A 19,839-nucleotide genomic window follows, 5' to 3' on the forward strand; every position below is an offset into this window, starting at 1 on the left:
AGGCCTTTTACACGCAGCTGGATTACTACTTTTTTAGCTGTGTACTAAAATAAAAAAAACTCACACACAAAACAAAAGATGTTAAGTTTGGCACTTTCGTTAGGCGTAGGATAAAATATTCTCATGGAGTCGCAATTCCGTTAGATGAAACTGTTATGTTACCTCAATGAGTGTTTTTATACAACAACAAAAATATGTTTGTAAAAAACTGATAAAATTTGCATATTTCAACAAGCCAAATTTCTGGTGGGTCATGATTCTGCTCAATATGAAGAGATGTAAGGTGTTTACTATTCTTAACTATAAAGAAAAAAAAGAACAAGAAATCAATAATTACCCACTCAATTAGCGAGTACAATTCAAAAATGGTTAAACATCCACTCTGCACACACGCGCGCGCAACCCGCTCCAATCAGGTGGTGACCGTGGCCTCTTCAGCACTCCCCAAAATTCAAAAGAAAAAAAATCTCTAGAAAAAAGCTCATAAAGTTGCCCCATCACCATCATCGCTTAGTAGAAGATAGGTGTAGATAGTAAACATATGATGTTCGATGGGGAGAGCAAGCTTGTTGACCTTCGGAAGGCAATAATCTACGCGGCATAGCAGGCATGTGTACCCTTAAAACACGATGATGAGATGCTGCTGCCATGTGGATTGGACGCGGCGGCAAAAAGATGTTTATTTTTGCCCTCCGGGTGCGGCCAACATTTTGATTAAAATATTGCCTGGGAAGCGGGGTGTTTTTTTCTGTGGTGTGAGACCTTATTATAAAAGCTCATGGTTGAAAGCATCTTAATAAATCTAAAAAAAAAAGGTTTTTTGATATTGGGAAGAATTCAATTTAAAGGGGATTAAGTAAAACATGATTTAACTTCCAACTTTAACCGAGAAGAAGTTTTTTTAGCACGAGTCGTACATTTATCCAACGAGATTTACCGAGTTGGATAAATACTAAGAGTGCTGAAAAAATCAAGTTTTGCAACGAGTTACTTACAACAGTCATTTTCAATTCCTAAAAACCCTTTTTGAATGGATGTTTCTCTAGAGAACTGCTCAGCGTAAAGTTACAGGACTCTCTAGTCAAGTGTTATTAAGTTCGTACGAATACACGATGATTGAAGATTGATCACAAGATCAATCCACTGCTGCTGATAGACCCGATGTTTACACGCCGATCAAGCATCGTTAACGTGGCTGCTATTGATTCATGTTGTTTTAGCGCACACGCCCTCTGTGCTCAGCGAGCTTAACCGAAAACAGGGTAAAAAGATCCTCAACTCGCGATGAGCTTTGTTGTTTGCCCTACCTTGGCTGTCTGAAGGTTTTGCTCAAGTTGTGTTGTGATTTCTGGTTCGACGCCACTTCCTGGACTCGAGAAATCTTTCCGCATGCAAAAATGTTTGATTCCAGTCGATTTCTAGCTGAATCATCATCTTCGATATCGGGGCAGATCTTAATTAGTCGCACGATAAGATCTTGGCGAACGACTCCCCTACTGTGAAACCATTGAGCTTGAATTGTTGAGAGTTGGTGCTGCTGCCGCCGGGTATTTGATTTATTTTTGGATATTTTAAGAACATGTTGCTCTCGGGATGGGGGATATATTGGGCCACACACGATGCCGCGATGGGGATCTTAATAGGTTGCCAATTAGAGACTATTATAGAACTGATTTATTCTGATTTGATCATCCGTTAAAGGTCAATTATAGCAATTTTGAACACGATCTGCCGAAACCTTGATAATGTTTGATTTATTTCGATCGATTATTAGTTATATTGGAAATCTTCAACAATTCCATATTTTCAATTTGTCATACTTCCCTCGAAAATGATCGATTACTGTCAACAATGGCAGCATTAACCTTTGCGATGATCACTCCGAGGGGTCCACTCATAATCCGCAATTGCGCGTGATCAATTTCAATCCGTTTTCAATTGTTGACGGAGGAGAGTCCCTGAGGTATTATGAAACCTCCTGTGGTCCCTGTTGACAGTACTGGCATATGAAACTTCATTTTGAATGACCTCTGGAGCGAGCCGGTGAGTGATTGAGAGCTAACCCTTGGTATTAAATGTAGCATAATTGGCAATTTCAATACTTATCGAACGATTAAACTGTTTTTTCAACTAATTTTTTTTAGTTTCTATTAGTTTTTTTTATACTTTATCTCTATTAACATAAAAGCTGTTTGCATATATTTTTCAAGTTTTTTGTCACCTTGAAGGGAGTGTATTCTGCTAAAAAAATTGAGCGCCAAAAATACATTTAAAAAAAAATCAATTTCAATGGAAATTTAAGTGTAATCAGCTGATATCAATTTTATATGCATTTCACTGCGTTTAGTTTAAAAATGTTCGAGTTTTTTTTAAATAATCATTAAAATTGTTGAGTATTTTCGATTTGCAGTACCGCAAAAAAAAAAATCGCAATTTTTTTTTGTCAAATACTACTTAAAAAAAATAATGATACGGGTACGGGTGTGTAATGCATTTTTTTTCTTCTAAATTTTGAGATTTTGGCTTGTTATTTCAATTTCAATTCTTTAGTAACAAAATAGTATAGATTGATTGAATTTTTTGAAATGTATATTTTAATGTTTATTAATTGTGAAATCGTTGCTTTCTTCCTATAATTGATAAACTACTTCTTTTAAAAGCAATTTCGAGTATTCTTTATATTGATTTAAAATATTGAAAACACTGCCAAACAAATTTGGATCGAATGTCATAATTAAAAACATCTCATTAAAAAAACCCAATGGTTTTTTCAACGTTCTAAAACATTGCTGAATATTCCAAATCTATCAGGAAATTCCTTCACAAAAAAAAAAAAAAAATTGGTTTCGATGTTTTCTTTTTTTTTATCATAAATTTCAACCAAATCAACCAACCAAATTTTATCGCAAATTTCAACCAAATCAAACAGAGAGAATCTAACAAATTGTTTTGCAAAAAAATAGTTTTTAATTAAATGATATCCAATTATAAAATTTGTTTAACTTTTACATATTATTTTAGAGCAGTTCTCTACGAAATTGGTCTTTTTTTAATTTTAGTTTTTGTATTTTTTTAATCCGGCTGAAACTTTTTTGGTGCTTTTGGTATGCACAAAGAAGCCATTTTGCATTATAGTTTGTCCATATAATTTTTCATACAAATTTGGCAGCTGTCCATACAAAAATTGATACATGAACATTCAAAAATATGTATCTTTTGTAGGAATTTTTGATCGATTTGGTGTCTTCGGCAAAGTTGTAGAAAAAATCTTTAACCGAGTTATGAATTTTTGAATCAATACAGATTTTTTTCGAAAAATCGAAATATTTTTTTTTTTCATTTTTTTTTCGTTGTTAAATCAAAATTGCAATCAGAAAGTACTTTAGTGATTTTTTTATAAAGTGCAGAATTTTGAAGTTGAAGCCATTTTTAGGTATTTTTTTGAAAATAGTCGCAGTTATTTTTTCAATTAGTGCCCTAGTTTGCCCAATTTTGAAAAAAAAATTTTTTTGAACAACTGAGAAAATTTTCTATATTTTGCTTTAGAGCATTGTTGGTACGACCTTTAGTTACTGAGATATTGCCATGCAAAGATTTATAAACAGGAAAATTGATGTTTTCTAGGTCTCACCCAATCAACCCATCATTTTCTAACGTCGATATCTCAGCAACTAATGGTCAGATTTTCAATGTTGAAGTATGAAAAATTCGTGATTTTTTTCCGATCTTTCCGAATTTTTTTTCATAAATTTTAAATCAAGACTAACATTTTAAAAGGTCCAAACATTCAATATTACGCCCTTTTGAATTGTTAGTCTTGATTTGAAAAAAAAATTGTATTCGAAAAGATCGTAAATTTACAGCCATACTTAAAAACGGTGCACTTTTTCAAAATTTCACTAGAGTACTTTCTGATTGCAAAGTCGATTGAGGTTTTGCAGCACGACTGTGTTTCAAATGTAGGTGGCGCCAAAATGAGGTTACTTGCCAAAAATCGTATTCCTTTCTGCTAGATTGAATAACAAAATCGCTTATTTCTCATGATTCCCTGCATCAATCTTAATGAAACTGGTTGCAAAAGACGAGAAAAAATTCTTGCTTTAAAATAATGAACATCAACTTTTGGGCGCGCAAAAATTTGTGACCTTTTTCTTTAAAAAACATGTTTTGGAACACGAAAATATTAGTTTCCCTGTATATATCAAGGAAATAAACAGTTATATAGTTGATAACAGATGTGTTAACGTATATTAAACAATTTTTATTGATTTTTGACAGACTTTCTTGCCAAATAGTCCAAATTACTATCTTTTTCTAAATGTACAGTTTTCTCATAGAAAAATCAAACAAATATTGGAAAGTTATACACGAAATTGTTGGAAATAATTTTTCTCATCCGAATCCGGCATAAGTTTTATAAAAATGTTGATTATGAAGGAAAAAACACATTTTTTTCAAAAAATCATAGGTTTACGCTATTTGTTCATAGGTGGCGACACGTGTCTTTTAGCTTTGCTGCAAATTCTCTATTTGTTGGAACCCTAACGTCTCTAGTGTTCCAGATACTAACAAACGCCCCCCGACAGCAGTGTGGTGAATTCGTACAAATGTCACCACACTGACACAAAACACAACGTAGGGATCTTTGTTATTGTTTACATTTACTTACTGATTTATTGTACTGTGATATTGAGGTTTTGCAGCGCGCCTGTGTTTCAAATGTAGGTGGCGCCAAAATGAGGTTACTTGCCAAAAATCGTATTTCTTTCTGCTGGATTCAAGAACAAAATCGCTTATTTCTCATGGTTCCCTGCATCAATCTTAATGAAACTGGTTGCAAAAGACGAGAAAAATTTTTTGCTTTGAAATAATGAACATCTTTTTTTGGGCGCGCAAAAATTGGTGACCTTTTTCTTTTAAAAACATGTTTTGGAACACGAAAAAATTAGTTTCCTCGTATATATCAATGAAATAAACAATTATATAGTTGATAACAGATGTGTTAACGTATATTCAACAATTTTTATTGATTTTTGACAGACTTTCTTGCCAAATAGTCCAAATTACTATCTTTTTCTAAATTTACAGTTTTCTCATAGAAAAATCAAACAAATATTTGAAAGTTATACACCAAATTGTTGGAAATAATTTTTCTCATCCGAATCCGGCATAAGTTTTTTAAAAATGTTGATTATGAAGGAAAAACACATTGTTTCAAAAAATCATAAGTTTACGCTATTTGTTCATAGGTGGCGACATGTGTCTTTTAGCTTTGCTGCAAATCCTCTATTGCGAAATGTATCGAGTAATGTTAAGTGTAATGAAACGTCAAAGTCAGATCCCTTAAAAGAGTAAATATGCTCACTGGGAATACTGACCGGTAGGGGATGGGTTTCGACTAGCGGCGTGCTGGGTTTCCAATCCAGAGGTCGTGAGTTCGATTCTCGTACCGGGATGATGAAGTTTTAAAAACGGCCTCTTTTACGGTCAACCTCCGATCAGGCAGGTCGCCTGGCGGAGTCAGCAAACAACTTGTTTTTATTTAATCCGCACTCTGGTCCGCTGGTCGTCCGCTTCGTCTGCTGCTGGAAGGAATCGGTAAGCTGGTGGTTCTGGCCCCCGCGGAGTCGGCCCCTGGCCGAACACTATTTTACATCGAAAAATGAAGTTGAAAAATGTTTGCGACCAATATTTCGAATTTTTGAAAATATCAGTATTGATTCAAAAAATTCATAATTCGGTCAACGATTTGTTTCCATTCTGGAAATTTCTGAAAAGTTGGCATTTGATGTCCCCTTAAACATATCAAACAATAACAAAATTAAAATATTGTTTTTTTTTTTCAAATCAAGTTTTAGTGACAAAAAGTGAAATTAAAAATCACAATTTTTTTTACCGGGTATAATTTTTTTTTAGGTGTGGTCCTTATTCATATCTACAACTTTTCCGGAGACCAAAAGACCAAATCGACCAAAAAATCCTACAAAAGATACATATTTTTAAGTTTTTATGTATCAATTTTTTGTATTGTAAATTAGTATGCAAAATTAAATGGACAAACTAATGATGCAAAATGGCTTCTTTGGGCATACCAAAAAAGTTAAAGACGGGTTAAAGAAAAAAAAAAAAATAAAAAAAAAACAAATGACCGAAAACTCAGAGAATTGCTCTTTAGTTTTTTTCGGTCGTTGTCGTTAAGAAGTCAGAGTATAGTAGTTTGAAAACATCATATAGAAATTGATTGTGGTTTATCGAATATTTGAAATAAATTCCATTGTGTTTTTTCAGTACATTTTTTTTATTTGGAACGAAATTCATTTGTTTCTAGATTTCAGATTTGCAACACATTTTGTAATACTAATTTAAAAAAAAAACATCTAAAATATAATTTTTGTTCTCGCGCTGCTTCAAATTGATCATAAAATTAGCTTTTGTGTTATTAATTTATTTTTAACTTTGAAGATCAGTCATGGGTGATATGAAAAATACATCCATTAAAATATATATAAAATAATTGTTACAATTTGTAATTGAACATTAAATCAGTCAAAATAAATTAAGGGAAAATTCAAACAAATCCAGTAACTTTAAGGGTGCATAGCAACGAAGGAAGTTGTTGTATTCTTATTCCAAAATTGTCAAACTTACGGACCCAATCCTGCAATAACGGGATTGTAAAATTCATCAAACTTAGTTGTAAATTACTCAGTGGATAGTAGGTACTTTAGGGGATACATAAAAAAAATATTTCGATAGTACCTGTAGTTTTGAAGATACTAAAATGTCTGTAACAAAAATCTGAGCGATTAAACAATATTTCTTTCGTAATTATAAACTAAAAAAACTAACTTAATCCACCTATGTGTTTGGAGCCTTCCTCACTCATCATACCATCAATGGCTGTACACAAATTTCATCTATTTTTTAGATCTGGATTAAAAAAGAACATAAATATCACTTAAGTGGCCATATCTCGAGACAGGGTTGCCAGATCTTCATTGTTTTGGACTCGTTTTTTTGATAACCTAACCAACGATGGGTCGGAGGATGGACCCGGACATAGTTTACATACATTTAAGTGAGATCCGGCTTCCAAAAAGTACATCAAAATCACTAAACTGGCCACATCTCTAGACAGGGTTGCCAGATCTTCAATGTTGTGGACTTGTTGGAAAGGTCTTTTGATAACCTAACCAACGATGGGTCGGAAGGTGGATCCGGACATAGTTTACATACATTTAAGTGAGATCCGGCTTCCAAAAAGTACATCAATATCACTTAACTGGCCACATCTCTAGACAGGGTTGCCAGATCTTCAATGTTGTGGACTTGTTGGAAAGGTCATTTGATAACCTAACCAACGATGGGTCGGAAGGTGGATCCGGACATAGTTTACATACATTTAAGTGAGATCCGGCTTCCAAAAAGTACATCAATATCACTTAACTGGCCACATCTCTAGACAGGGTTGCCAGATCTTCTATGTTTTGGACTCGATGAAAAGGTCTTTTGATAACCTAACCAACGATGGGTCGGATGGTGGATCCGGACATAGTTTACATACATTTAAGTGAGATCCGGCTTCCAAAAAGTACATAAATATCACTTAAATGGCCATATCTCGAGACAGGGTTGCCAGATCTTCAATGTTGTGGACTCGATGGAAAGGTCTTTTGATAACTTAACCAACGATGGGTCGGAAGGTGGATCCGGACATAGTTTACATACATTTAAGAGAAGATCCGGCTTCCAAAAAGTACATAAATATCACTTAAGTGGCCATATCTCGAGACAGGGTTGCCAGATCTTCAATGTTTTGGACTCGTTGGAAAGGTCTTTTGATAACCTAACCAACGATGGGTCGGATGATGGACCCGGACATAGTTTACATACATTTAAGTGAGATCCGGATATATGTGAAAACACATTTTTATACATAACTTTTGAACTACTTATCGAAACTTCAATCTGTATAAAACTCGATCTATGGGACCCTAAACCAAGTCGAATGCAACAAGTTCGGGTCAAATCGGTTCAGCCAGTGCCGAGAAACATGAGCTAGTTTGTTGGTCACATACATACATACACACACATACACACACACATACACACACACATACACACACATACACACACACATACACACAGACATTTGTTCAGTTTTCGATTCTGAGTCGATATGTATACATGAAGGTGGGTCTACGACGTTTTTATACAAAGTTCATTTTTAGAGCAGGATTATAGCCTTACCTCAGTGAGGAAGGCAAAAGAGATAACTCAAAAAATGTTTAATTTAAACTAAGAATCAAGCATAGAAAACATTAAAATTTTGATCAACCAAAGACCACACTTCGACGACTAATGTACGTCTCCTGCACACGGCTCAAAACATGATACGCCTCGGTCAATCATTTCGAGACAAATCGATTGCCGTGTGCCAATTGCGATCATGCCGTTTGACTCCCTGCCGGGTTGAAATTGATTTTATTCCACTTTCGATTAATCATGCTTTGCACACTACGCACGCGAGGTTCCACTTTTCGCCTCAATAAAGTAGTGTGTCTGCACGTGAAATCCGGTCCAGTAAGGCAGCAGATTAATTTATAAACTATTTTTATTATTTTCAGATTCTTTCAGCTTATTCAACCCAGATTTAAGATCAACTCGGTGAGAATGTCCTCAACTGCCAGCAGCGAACCCCCTTCGACGAAGGCGGCAGTCTTGAAGTTTCTCGACGACCAGCAGCGTCCCTTTTCGCTGGCCGACATTTGCGAGAAGGTCAAGGATCTGGGAAAATCGTCCGTCGCGAAGTGAGTATTCCGGTTCTTGGGCCGACAAAATTTGGGGCAACCGTTTAAGGTCCTATTGTTTGAGACTTACTGTTTGAGATTTCAAAAAAGCTTAACAAATTTTCTCAAATTGAGAAGATTAAGATTTCTTGATGAAATTCTGCATTGTTGAAAATATTTAAGCAGAAATGTAATTCTTATTGAGTTTAATTCAGTTCTCAAAGGGTTAACCCGAATCTCATTTCCTTCCAGGGCACTGGACAGTTTGGTGGGCCGTGGCAAGGTTATCGAAAAAGTTTACGGTAAACAGAAGATTTACTGTATCGCGCAGCAAAAGAAGGAGGACCCCGCAGGACCTACGGTGAGTAATAACACTTTTCAAGATGGCATAATTTAAGATAAGGTTGTCCACCCAAAAGTGGCGCGTCGTCCCTTGAAGCACGAGCGACGAAGAATTTCGATTAATAAAGCAGTTTTTCTGTACCACAATAAGAGCCCATAACTTTAATTGGAACCGTATAAATGAAGTCGTACTCGAGCACCCTGTTGTTGTTTTGTTTTGTTTAATTCGATTTCGCGCATATTTTGCCCAAAACTGGTGTGAAATTGCGCAGTACATCGACCGAGGGGGGTTTTTGGGGGCCGTTCTTGGCGGATCATAACAACTGATTGTAAGGAGCGTCGGTTGTATGTAATTATCTGAAACATACCATCATTGTGTACGTAGTACACGCACGTCTGGCATAAATTATTAAATGGCCTTGTTTTCGCAGGGCAGTTGTTTTGAGGTGCGACGAGAGGGATGATTTTTGTTGAGCAGGTTCGGGAAATATAACGATGTCACGTGAATGATGAAATTATGGTGACATTGAAATCATTTAAAGAACAACATCCTTTCAAAGATGTCTGAAGTAACGAAAAAAAAGAAAGTTACTGAGTCCCCTACAACACTTTTGCTATGGATTTGGTCAAATTTCATAAAAATACAAAACCTTAAATTGAAACTTGACCTACAGCCCACTGAGAATTTCGACTCCAGATCCAGATAAAAATGGGAACCACGAACTACGATTGTACGTTTTTCAAAAACATACGATGCAATTTGAACACTTTGTTCGTGGTAATAATTTTCATGAACGCATGTTCACGACTTTGGGAACTCTTTTTTCTCCATGTACTGAATTTATGCTCATAGCGGTTTCTAAATCAAATCGACCAGAAATAAAAAGCATTCATTAGGAAATACTGGTGCGGTTGTCCCAGCAATCCCAGCAGAACCCAAGCTGAGCCGAATGGAACAAACCTGGATAAAATCTGTTCAGCCAATGCCGAGAAATTTCAGTGAAAAAATCATTATACGAAAAACGAAGTTGATTTTATAGCTGTCGGCCACCATTGCTAGTACCAACCACTAGTGTCTTCCTTTTTATCTACAAGGACTTCGCCGCCCTGGGCTGAGTGTATGAAAAAATGGCACGGAGCGACGGCACCGAATACCCATATTTACACAAAGAATTTTAGAGCGCCCGCCGCGGGATTCGAACCGGCGACCTCTGGAATGTGAGTCCAGTGCGCGGTCCGATTGATCCACATGGACGGGACTATACACACCTACATATATTTGCTTAGAAATTGACTAAGAGTCATGTATTAGGGTGTTTAAAACAATTAATTTAAATTTTTTGAAGCACACATTTATGCTGAATTTCGGACATAATTAGCATAGCCATAGAAGTCCAAAAAAATAATTTGATCATTTTTTCAATGAATTGCAATCAGATGCAAAGTACACAGAAAAAAAAGTTGAATTTTGGAATGTTGAAAATTTGGTAGGTTGAATATAACCTCTTTTTTGGGTAATATTACATAAAAAATTTGTAAAAATGTGAACCTGATGAATATTCTTCAAAAACTGATGAAAGTTCATCATTTTCTGGGGTAAAATTAATAAAAAAAATTTACACAAGATCTGTCATCATTTCCTGATGAATATTACCATCATTTTTTTTCTGTGTAGCCGCCGACCTTATAAGTCGCATTCTCAACGCCAGTCCGCAGTTTGTGTGCGCGTCGCCGCTTTTTTTAAAATGTGCACCGTAGACAAAAACAGTGTGGCTCTGGATTTTTCCAACTTCAAACCCAACCAAGCCCAAAGCCTGTAAAAAAAATGATGGTAGGAGAAAGTGGGGCAAGTGTAACAAGCTAAGGAAATGCTCGTTATAACTTATTAAAAACGTAAAAAAATCTGTCGGATTTTTTTATAATCATCTTTTTCCAGGTCTTGACTAAGACTTTGATAGAACAAGTTTTTAAAAAATCCTGTTTTTTAATGTAAAAAATTGATTTTAAAATTTTTGATTTTCCGTATGTTCTACTCAACTAGTGGGGCAAGACGAACAACCCTTTGGGGCAAGAGGAACAATGCATGAAACAACATGTTAATTTGCTAACAATTGAACTGTTATCACTAAGATAAATCAGATTAGAATGTATTTGAAACGTTTCTTTCATTTTAAGATAAAATAATGAAATTTTACTAAAAACTTGATCGTTTTTACGAAAAAAAAAATATTACTTAGATGATAAATACTATTGTGGTTTGGTTGAGCGTTTTAGCAGAATGCATTACTGTGAATACAAAGAGACGAGTTTTTCCTTTTAATTCCGCTATATATTATTATATAGCGGAATTAAAAGGAACAACTCGTCTCTTTGTATTCACGATAGATACTAAATTTTCATAATATCTGTGCGGGATGCAATATTGTATGCAACAGCATGCAGTCGACATAAGCAGTATTGTCGACATTGCCTTATGCTGTCATCCATGACAGCGCGGCAATCGGCTCCTCTCATTCATTCGAGTGTTTATAGCTGCTAGAGGTAAGACGTGTTTGCTCGTGTCCGCGCAGCGCTGGGTGATTCTCCAGTCGGCATCTAGACCATTACATTGGCGATCCTGCCGGATGTTGGCTTTGGCCATCCAAATTGAATAAAAGCTGGAACATTTTCCGATAGTACGGAAATTCTGTTCGGCCGAATAAGTGGAGAATCACTCAGATGCTGCGCGGGGGAGGGGAAACAAAATTGGTTCGGACGGGAAAATTGAGGTTAGGGCCATTAAAGTTTTTCAGAAACACGTGGTTCTATTCCTCAATTTCAATTTCATTTCAATTTTGACCTCTTGTGGTCAAATGGAATGGATTGTCCGCCATCGAGTCCGACCTATAGTGGTCATGCGGAACGAGATGTCCGCCCAGCGAGTCCGACCTCCGGTGGTCATGCGGAACGAGATGTCCGCCCAGCGAGTCCGACCTCCGGTGGTCATGCGGAACGAGATGTCCGCCCAGCGAGTCCGACCTCCGGTGGTCATGCGGAACGAGATGTCCGCCCAGCGAGTCCGACCTCCGGTGGTCATGCGGAACGAGATGTCCGCCCAGCGAGTCCGACCTCCCGTGGTCATGCGGAACGAGATGTCCGCCCAGCTAGTCTGACCTCTTGTGGTCACGCGGAAAGGGATACCCGCCAATCGAATCCGTCCTCCAGTGGTCATGCGGAATGAAATTTTCCGCCCAACTAGTCTGACCTCCCGTGGTCACGCGGAAAGGGATACCCGCCAATCGAATCCGACCTCAAGTGGTCATGCGTAACGAATCCGTCAATCTATCCTCTGGAGGTTATGCACAGCGTCCACCGAATCAGGGGGATATTTTGTCTTGCGGCTTGATTTGATTTGTCCTCAGAACCCGCTTAACTAGAACCATATTCGTTGAATTTGAAGCTCGAATAAGAAGGATTGTTTCTTCCGTTGTTCTAGGTTGCTCAGAATGGAGAACCAGGGAAGGTATGTGCGAGCGCCCAACCCGCGAGAGGAGGACAGTGATGACGAGTACGAGTGGGCAAGCGAAGCTGATTTTAATGCATCGGAACAAGACTTCTCCGAGGAGAAAGCGTCGGAACAAGATTCCTCCGAGGAGGAAGCATCGGAGCTCGAATCTTCCGGCGAAGAAGACGGAGACGACGCATCGCTTGTTTCGTCAGACCATGGCTCTTCCGACGATGACGTGGATGTCTCCAGCGCCGAGACGTCAGGCCAAAACGCTCCTGTCGGCAAAGAAGGAAACAACCCACAAGCCATAGGCGTTCCGAACCAACGGGAAAACGAGATGTCCGGCCAGAGCCAGGAACGGGACACAACTGACCCCGAACATAACCGTTCGATTACGACAACAGTAGAACCGCAGGGCGGTGAAGGAGCTGCGAGCGAGATGCTGCAAAGGATGGAGAACGTACTTGCGGCAATCACGGACAAGATCAGTTACCTCGAGAACATGCAAATGGTTCATACGCCAATGGCCACTACGCCTGATTCCGACCAAACCTGGAGCACACCGAACATTGCAACCGTCCCGTCCGGAGGCCATGTCATGAGTGTTCGTTGCGATAACGTTAAACCGTTTCCATCGGGCGTCCCAGCCAACAAGTTATGGGAAACCTGGAACGGATACATTGAAATCTTCGAGATGTCTGCAAACCTGGCGGGCGTCAACGATCCGGTCAAGCGATCTCAGCTTCTGTATCTCTCGGTGGGAGAGGAGCTGCAGGGCGTCATCACGGCAGCTAAGCTGAGACCAAGCCTCAATGATCCTGACTGCTACCAGAGGTTTGTCGCAAACATTCACAACTACTTTCGATCGATGATGGACCCAGCTGCCGAACACGAGAACTTTTCCAAGCTGCGCCAGGGTAAAACAGAGTCGGCTTTGGCTTTCCATGCTAGACTTACATCGAAGGTCCGCCTGTGCGGGTACAACCCGGGAGATCATGAAATGTTTGTTCGATCCCAGCTCTTGAAGGGATTGAGAAATAAGAAGCTCGCGAAGAACGCCAGAATCTACGGGCAGGCTACAAATGACGTGGTTTTATCAGCTGGGCGTTCTGACTGTCTCGAATCGGAGATAGCTGATCCGGATCCTCCTTCGATTGACCGACCGGAAGTGTATGCTGTACAGCAACAGAAACCGTTCGAACCCAGATTCAACGGAAAAAGGAAGTCGCCGAACGAGCGTGCTGATAAACAAGTGGACAAGCGGCCTCGCCGCGAAAATCAGGTCAAGGGAAGGCGTTCGCGGTGCTCAAGATGTGGAGGCCTAGCCCACGGGCAGCGACAGTGCCCTGCCTCGCAGAGAATATGCGCCGCTTGCGGCGAGCGTGGCCACTACGCTGCGGTTTGCCGCGAGTTTCGGATTCGGCAGGTCAAGGGCGACCCGTCCAACGGGGACGAAGATGGCGAAGATCAGGTAAAGACAATGTAGTTTAACTGTCTTCGAAGACCACAATAAAGCAAATCTCAATTTCGGGACATTTTGTTTGATTTATTTCTATTTGCCGTCTTTTAGCAAGTAAACGCTCTCTCCCTGCGAGATGTTTTGGTGGATTGTCGTCTTGGGGCATCAGCACGTATAAGGTTCATGGTTGATTCCGGCGCGGATGTCAATGTCATCGGGGGAGCTGATTGGAACCACCTCAAACGCGCTACGGGGCGACAAGATCTAAGGACCTTCCGAAGCGGCACTGCAAAAGATCTCCACGCGTACGGCTCCCAGACCCCCATGATCATAAAGCACACGTTTGAAGCCGAGATAACTGCCCCTGGACCAAACGCACCAACTGTAACGGCGGCCTTCTACGTAGTCCAGGATGGTCTTAGATCACTTCTTGGCCGCTCAACGGCAAGCGACCTCGGGCTTCTCAAAGTCGGACCGGCTGTCAACGCCTTGGGCACGGCAGAGAAAATAACGCCGTTTCCAAAAGTACCCGGGGTCAAGATCAAGTTCAGTGTTGACAAAACCGTCCCGCCGGTGAAGAACGCTTATTATAACGTCCCTGCCGCATTCCGTGATGCAGCGAAACGTCGGCTAGAGGAAATGGAGCAGTCGGGCATCATCGAGAAGGTTTTAACCGCCCCCACATGGATCAGCGGAATGTCTGCTGTCCCAAAGGGACAGGGCGATTTCCGGTTGGTAGTCAATATGAGGGCGCCCAATAAGGCCATCAACCGCGAGTACTATCGCCTACCCTTGATCGACGAAATGAAAACCATGCTGCACGGATCTACCTGTTTTACGAAACTCGATTTTAAAAGTGCATTCTACCACCTCGAGTTGAGCGAGGATTCCAGAGAATTGACGACGTTCTTGACGGAGGGCGGAATGTACCGATTCACTCGGCTCTTGTTCGGAGTCAATTGCGCCCCGGAAGCGTTCCAGAGAGAGATGGCCAGGATTTTCAAGGGTGTCCGAAATATTATTATATATATTGACGACATCCTTATTTTCGCCATAAGTCTGGAAGAGCTCCGGAAAACGACCAGCGAGGTTCTGCGCATAATCAGGGCCAACAATCTTACCCTGAACAAGGACAAGTGCGAGTTCGAAAAGGAAAGAATTAAGTTTCTCGGCCACGAACTTGATAAGGATGGGTTCCACGTGGATGATAGTAAGTATCGGGTTTGATGTTCCATATCTTACTTAGTTTAACAGCGATTTCAACACCTAGGTAAGATTAGGAGTATCCGCAACTTCCGGGAACCTACAAACGCCTCAGAGCTACGTAGTTTCTTGGGCCTTGCGTCGTATATAAGCCCACACGTGAAGCAGTTCGCCGATATCACCGGGCCTCTGTGGGAGATTGTCTCGGCCAAGTCCTGGAACTGGGGTCCAAGGCAAAGCCGGGCATTCGAGGAGATCAGGAACAAGATAGCAGCATGCTGCGTAACGCTCGGGTTCTTCTGTGAAAAGGACAAAACAATCCTCTACACGGACGCCTCGCCGATCGCTCTGGGTGCAGTCCTCGTTCAGGAAGACGCTGACGGATCAACAAGGATTATAAGCTTCGCCTCGAAGGCCCTCTCGGAAACTGAGAAAAAGTACCCACAGCACCAGCGGGAAGCCCTCGCCACGGTTTGGGCCGTTGAACACTTTTCTTTTTATCTTCTCGGCCGATTCTTCGTCCTTCGAACAGACGCAAAAGGAGTATCGTTCATTTTGAACAGGACTCGGGAGTATTCGAAGAGAGCACTCACGCGAGCGGATGGATGGGCCCTCCGGTTGAGCCCGTACCGTATGCAGGCCGAGTACGTTCGAGGCTCTGAGAACATCGCCGACTCTCCGTCCCGCCTCTACGACGGCGTTGATAAACCTTTCAACGATGAGTGGAGTCCATGGGAAATCGCTTCGGTGGAGGCGAATGCGGTAACGTTTATGGGCGACGAGGAGATTAAAACAGCTACTCTCCAGGACGCCACTCTGCAGGGAGTAATCGAAGCGCTGAAATCGGGAAGGTGGCCGAAGAACCTTCATAAGTATCAACTGCTTCAGGGCGATTTGGTCGTTCGAGATGGTATGCTGCTTAAAACCGGTTGCGTAGTCATGCCCGAAACGCTTCGCAAAAGATCGCTGGAGATCGCGCACATGGGACATCCTTCAGCAGCCAAACTCAAAAGCATCTTGCGACAACGAGTGTGGTGGCCAGGAATGCCTAGCGACGCGCAAAAATGGGTAGATTCCTGCTCTACCTGTGCCGTGACTGGCATGCCGGAGAGGCCAACCCCGATGCAACGGATTTTCGCGCCGAAGGCCGTCTGGGAGACAATAGCTGTCGATTTCAATGGACCATACGCGAGATTCGGCGGCATCTACATTCTGGTCATTGTGGATTACAGGTCCAGATACCTCGTGGCCAGACCGATCAAGTCTACAAGCTTTGAACGAACGGAAAAGGCCTTTGACGATGTTTTTGAGCGCGAAGGCCTCCCGAAGTACATAAAGTCTGATAACGGACCGCCCTTCAACGGCGAGGAGTATAAGCGGTACTGTGTTGAACGTGGCATTACCCCTTTATTTTCCACCCCTTTGTTCCCGCAACAAAACGGCCTTGCGGAAGTTCACATGAAGATCGTGAACAAGGCGATGACCAGTGCAACGGTGAATAAAACAAACTACGTTGAAGAACTGCGCGACGCCGTCAACGCTCACAATGCCGCGGCGCATAGCGTTACGAGAGTGCCCCCGGAAGAAGTGATGTCTGGTCGGAAGATTAAGCGGGGACTTCCGTTGGCCAATTTCGAGAAAGTAACGATCGATGAGGAGCTGCTAAACGATCGAGATCGGTCAGCAAAGCTTGAAGGAAAGATTCGCGAGGACAAGCGTCGAGGTGCACGAAACTGCCGTGTGCAACCTGGAGATCAGGTGTTGGTCGAGAAACAAACTCGTGGCAAGGGTGATCCGCGTTTCTCATCCGTTAAACACACCGTTGTGGAAGAAAACAACGGGAGTCTCGTTCTTCACGATGAACACGGACAGGTGGTCAAGCGGCACGTTTCACAAACCAAGAAGGTCAACGAGTGGCGGAAGTCCACAGAAGCAGTCGACGAGGCTCGAGATCATTCGGATCAGGGCAACGCGCGCACGTCGCAGGTGAAGAAAGTTCCGGCTCCAGACCATCCTGATGCAGCCCGCGGCAACTCACGAACGATTCGGGATAGAAAAGCTCCGTCCTATCTGAAGGATTACGTCCAGGTGATTCACGAATAAAATCGCCGAGCTGGAGCATCTGCGAATTCGTGATACAAATAAAATTGGTTTCTCAAATACGTTTTTTTTAGCATTCGCTTTCCTTGTTCTCCTGCAGCAGACAGATAATAATCTGTTTGTTTTGACGACGATCGCGATGACAGTTGTCGCTTGACAACGCTCACAAATGTGTATGTGTGAGATCGAGCAATTTTGCCCAATGTAAATAAGACGGCGTACTTGCTCTGGTCTTTGACAGTGGGTGGATGATGGGAAAATACACGGAGAAAATAAAGTTTGAGTTTTTTTTTTGCTGCTGTTTTTTTTATTTTTGTTTCTGTTTATTTATTTTTTTTGAAGTAGGGGGAGGATGTGCGGGATGCAATATTGTATGCAACAGCATGCAGTCGACATAAGCAGTCTTGTCGACATTGCCTTATGCTGTCATCCATGACAGCGCGGCAATCGGCTCCTCTCATTCATTCGAGTGTTTATAGCTGCTAGAGGTAAGACGTGTTTGCTCGTGTCCGCGCAGCGCTGGGTGATTCTCCAGTTGACATCTAGACCATTACAATATCACTATATTGTGTATATTTTAAGCAATGGTTTATGAGTTTTTAAGTACTTTTATGTATTTATTTCTCAATAAAATATGTAGTTGCAGCAATTCGTATTTTTTTCCATACTAAAATTCAATATGGTACACTTGCCCCACCTGAACAAGATTTTTTAAAAGCTCTCAACAAAAATAACCAAAAGTTAAGGGGTTACATACATGTAGAAAATCACAAAATTTCATATTACAGAAAATTAATTAAATCCACTTAAAAGATGATTTTCACTCTCCGTGTACGCACGAGTGCAAGTAGCAGTCAAGTGCTCAGTGCTCCATCGTTTTTTCGAAATTTTTCGCCGTAATTTACCGGGATTAGCCGCGAGTTTGCTCCTGCAGCATGCCAAGGGCCGGCCGTGGCCGTGGCAGTTCGAGTGCGGCCTCGAAAAACCCGCGAAGTTCGTCTACCGGCCGTGTGCAAAAAGGTAAACAAACCAACGCCGCGTCGTCCGCCATCGCGCCGGGGAGTGTGTGCGCCAAAGGATTCGACCCGAAATTATTACACGCTAATTACCGCGTCCAGGATCGCAGCCCTATTAGGCTCCGTTCAGCTACTTCCGGCAATCCGTCGACCGATGGCGCTTCAACACCCGCCAACATTCCCACCAGTAACAAGTTCGCGAGGCTGAGTGACGAGGAAACCAACAACAACAACACCGACGGTAGCACTACCGACGACGACGACGATGATAATCGTGCACGGAAGAAAGTGATTTCGCCAAAAAAAGTAATTACTCCAAAGGAACGACGACCACCACCAATTTTTGTTTTGGACACGTTGGCGGACGATGTTGACGAGCAGCTGGAAGGCCTCGTGTACTGCCTCAAAATAGGTAAATCGTCAGTGCAAGTGTTCACATTTGACCAGAAGAACTTTGACCTGGTTGTGGAGAAATTGAAGCGTAAAAACTTCAAATTCTACACATTCGACCCCGTGCAGAAGACCGCTGTTAAGATCGTCTTGCAGGGGTACCAAGACCGCCCGACCTCCGTCCTCAAGGAGCACCTCTCGGGTGTCGGAATAACGCCGCGAGACATAAAAGTCCTCTCGCGGAGGGCAACAGTCACAGGTACACACACACTGTACCTGTTGTACTTCGATCGCGGCACCGTCAAACTTCAAGACCTGCGGCGGACTAAGGCGTTGGACGGTTTTTGGGTAAACTGGCGGTTCTACTCAAAGAACCCGTCGGACGCAGCACAATGCCACCGTTGCCAGAAATTCGGCCACGGCTCGCGGAACTGCAACCTCCCGCCCCGCTGTGTGAAGTGCGGTGAAACACACCTCTCTGAGGCGTGTGCACTGCCGTGCAAGGCGGACCTGGGGGACAAGGCAGAGCAAACCAAGGCGCGCATCAAGTGCGCGAACTGCGCCGGTAACCATACCGGTAATTACCGCGGATGCGTCGCGCGGAAGTCCTACCTCGAGGAGCAGGAAAAGAGGAAGAAGAAAGCAGCAGCGTCCCATCCTCCTCAGCGAAGTACGAGCGCAGCCGTTCCTGCAGCTGGCCAGCGTACGGTTCCAGCGGACAACCCAGCGTTCCCTCCTGGATGGGGGCGGTCGTTTGCGAGCGTGGTCGCTGCCGGTAGCGGCGATGCGACCCAGCAAGGAGTCACCGCGGAAGATCTCTTCACCCTGCCGGAGTTCTTTGCTCTCGCGGGGGAGATGATGACGCGGTTTCGGACCTGCCGTAACAAGGCGGAGCAATTTCTGGCCCTCGGGGAGCTGATGATCAAGCACATCTATAAAGGATAAAAAAATTGTGATCTAGTTTTAAGCTTTCTCTATTTCTATCCCCTTTCCCTTGCAATTTTAGTAAGTTTTTTTTTCTTATCTTTTTCTTACTTTCGGTAACCCCTTAAC

At 42.0% G+C, this 19,839-nt stretch overlaps 1 protein-coding gene and 1 pseudogene across 4 annotated transcripts in view; one reads left to right on the forward strand and one right to left on the reverse strand.

Annotated features, from left to right (window-relative positions):
• LOC120422180 (A disintegrin and metalloproteinase with thrombospondin motifs 16) overlaps window positions 1–19,839 on the reverse strand; it is a 283,608-nt gene that overhangs the window by 57,965 nt on the left and 205,804 nt on the right. The gene's annotated exons all lie outside the window — the stretch shown is intronic.
• The window catches only part of LOC120422181 (homologous-pairing protein 2 homolog), a 59,067-nt pseudogene that overhangs the window by 36,201 nt on the left and 3,027 nt on the right, over window positions 1–19,839 (forward strand).

The sequence above is a fragment of the Culex pipiens genome, chromosome 2 (genome assembly GCF_016801865.2).
Source record: "Culex pipiens pallens isolate TS chromosome 2, TS_CPP_V2, whole genome shotgun sequence".
NCBI classification, from domain to species: Eukaryota; Metazoa; Arthropoda; class Insecta; order Diptera; family Culicidae; genus Culex; species Culex pipiens.